At 48.8% G+C, this 3,470-nt stretch overlaps 1 non-coding gene across 1 annotated transcript; it reads left to right on the plus strand.

The window, feature by feature from the left end:
- Positions 1–3,397: 3,397 nt before the first annotated feature.
- On the plus strand, positions 3,398–3,470 carry TRNAF-GAA. Its single transcript has one exon. It is a non-coding gene; the product is annotated as a tRNA-Phe (tRNA).

Below are 3,470 nucleotides of genomic sequence, written 5' to 3' on the forward strand. Positions count from 1 at the left end.
CTCCCACGTACGATGCTAACACTAATTAACCCCTGACATAGATCATCTACTACATACGCATACGCTTCTTAGATTCATCCAATTAATCAAACGCACGCATCACGGTGGAAGACACTACCAGTACAAGGATGGCGAGGCAGATGGCCATATTCCCAACAGACACCACCAGATTGATAGATGCAGCATCGAGAGTGAAGGATGCCTGACGCCGACCAACATCCCTTGCGCGGAGCTGAGATCCAACAATGCCACTAGCCGCGGACGGCATCTGCGATCCATCCGGTGCCCCGTTCTGCTGCCCCACCGTGCCGTCCGCCGGCTGCATCTGAGCACCTTGATTTGCTGCAGCTACCTCGTTCTCTCCTGGATTGATTTGCGCCAACGGAGGTGCCGCCGGTCCAAGCTCAGCCACCTCTACCCGGCTGCCATAGATGGACAAATCTAATGAGACATGAACACCGGAAAGGATCCAGAACTCATAAAAGCAAGATCTACTTATATTGTGATTGCGGCACTTGTAAAACCTCTCACCCTGGAACTGACCGCGCCTAGCAACGAACGTCACCACCCGCCTTCCACAATCCGGGCAAGGAACTAAAGGCAGTGCGACCGGATCTGCAGCTTGGTTGGCGTTCGCCATGAGCTCTGTCTATGGTTCTTCCTCTCGATTTTGGGGGAACAAATGAGCAGATGGGGACGGGGCTGGTGGGTCGGTCGCGTAATAAATGGCCTCGCTGGCCCGCACTGCAGCCCGTTAGAGCCCAACTACCGTCTACGTCACCTCCGTTATGCACGTACACCTCCCCATATTCCGTATGTGTACAAGCGAAAACAATATAATAAAACGTACGACCCGCATCCCCATAACCGGTTCGATGACTGGCGATTCCAGGAGCGCGCGCTCGTCCACTCCTTGCAATTTTCGGGTCAATGTTCTTCTATAGTTGTGTCAGACCATGAGGTTAGTGAACATACATATAATGAGAGAATAAATGGCAAGGCTAACAATTCGCAGACACAGTTTAGGGCATTTTATACAAGTCTTTTCCTAAGTAACTAAAGGATGAAATGTCACTAGTACAGGACCCTCTCATTAGCAGGGATCCGATATGCCTTCAAGCGTCGTCCAGGTGAACCATTACCTTTATTACGGATGTCTAATGATGATAATTTAGCCGGGTTGACTACAGTTCTGTGCACAGATTTTGTTTGTCTGTTTTCATTAGCCGGCATAATTATTTTCTGAACGCCATGACAACAACACCTAATCTCTTGAACAACAGCAACAATGACGCAAAGGAACAAATCCTAAAAGCACACACACCTTCTTGTGCTTGAAAGTTTTGTCCATGGGCAGTCCAATGGCAAAAAACAAATCAAACTTTAATCTCGAAGCAAAGCACCGTGTATGGGTGATGTTTTGCTGATCATGGGAGCTTGCTGGATCGGTTTAACACCTGAACGTAACTCCTGCTGGGGTGGCTCCGGAAGTGCCCTAGGCAACCTTTCCAGCTTCATTATTTGCTTTGTGCTTGTAAACTTTCTGGTTTCACCTTATTTATGGTGCTTGCTGCTGTCCCAGCGGTGCTTGCACCCGTTGGTCGTGTTCTACAGGGTGCAAATACGAAAGAGCAGAGTGCGTGTCAAGATCGAAATTGCATAGGAGCACTCGGCGACGACGCTCACTGCAATCCCTCCCATCCACTTGCATCGGCAGTGTGAGCATTTTGCATTTTCTTGCAAAAAATAAATTAAACAAATATCTGCATTTGCCATGTGACTAAGAAGATACAAGTACAACATTGCCAGGATTTAGAGGATCAAAAAGGCCTAAATAAGTGATGAGAATTTTTTAAAAAAAATTCAACAATTGCCATATATGGGAAGAAAATTGATATCTACAATTTGCCGTAGACTTTTTTTTAGCAAAACAATTTTCCGTGGGTTCGGGACATTGGCTGGCGGTGGCTTGGACCTATGCTCGCGCTCGGGGTGCACCAGATTTAGGCCCGGGGCGGGTCAAGGCTGTCGCTCTAGGTAGGAGTGAATGGCGTGGTCTAGGCGGTGAGGTTCCTCTCCTCGCGTGCGCAGTGGTCGATGGTGGAGGTTGCGGCAGCCCACCCTATGCACAAGCTGAAGCTGATGGCCACCGGCACAGGCGAAGTTCAAATGCAACGCCTGCAAGGAGGTAGGTGCCGGCCGGGAGCTTCGTGAGGGGGCGTCTCAACGATGCAACAGCTGCCAGGAAAGAAGCAGACCTGGTTCTACCGACATGACCATGTGCCTGCACGTCGCTTGTATCAAAAAGTTTGCTCGTCGGGATTGTGGCGCCGGCGCCGGCTCGAGTACTGATGTACGGCACAAAGATGGACGAGAGTGAATTAGAGCGCATCATTCTCAGGCTAGTTATTTTTTTCTTGCAGGTAATTCTCGGGCTAGTTTTTTTTGCGGGATAAACTTCCGATTTATTCATCTTCAATCATGGTAGTATAACGAACACTAGAAGTAATAAAAATTAAATCCAAATTCGTAGACCACCTAGCGACGACTACAAGCACTGAAGCGAGCCGAAGGCGCGCCGCTGTCATCGCCCCTCCCTCGGCGGAGCCGGACAAACCTTGTTGTAGTTGACAGTCGGGAAGTCGTGGTGCTAAAGCCCCGTAGAACCAACGCACCAGAACAGCAACCGTCGCCGATGAAGAGTGTAGATAAGAAGGATCCAACCTGAAGACACACAAACAAAGACGAACGACGAACAGATCCGAGTAAATCCACCAGAGACAGATCCACCGGAAACATTTATTCCATCTTCAGGGAGTCGTCGCCGTCTCGCCTTCCTGAGTAGGACACAAACCCTAACAATCCTCAAAAAAATCTAAAAACTGAGCCCTCCCACCGGCAAGGGCTGGGATCCACTCCGTCCCCATGGGCCCCAATGCCACGGTAGACGGGGCGGACCGACACCGGCGCCGGCGGGAGGCAGAGAAACCCTAGTTTTTTTTAGGCGGCGGCTGGCTGGGCTTCTCGCCCCGTGTTTTACTTTCTCGGGCTAGTTGTTGGTGGTTAATGCTGCAAAGCCTTTAATTTTCTCCAAAAGAAATTTTGGAGGTTAATTAAACAATTTCCTAACGAGGCTACTGCCTAAACCGCGTGTGTTCTTATGATTGTTCCACAGATCATAGATTTCCTTCTTCCATATCAAAAAAGACATTGTCAAGTACGTACAAATAAATATACGTCGAGAAGTGTATGCTAAGGTTCCAAGGGATGCGTAATACTGATATATATATATTGACTGGTCGCTGCTATGTGGAGATTCTTGGGCCTGCATAAGCAACAGAATTTGAAGAGCTACTGCTAGTACTGAATAAGATAATCTAGAAAAGAAATTCAAAAAGCGGGGATAGCTCAGTTGGGAGAGCGTCAGACTGAAGATCTGAAGGTCGCGTGTTCGATCCACGCTCACCGCA

Source organism: Triticum dicoccoides, chromosome 7B (genome assembly GCF_002162155.2).
Source record: "Triticum dicoccoides isolate Atlit2015 ecotype Zavitan chromosome 7B, WEW_v2.0, whole genome shotgun sequence".
Lineage (NCBI taxonomy): Eukaryota > Viridiplantae > Streptophyta > Magnoliopsida > Poales > Poaceae > Triticum > Triticum dicoccoides.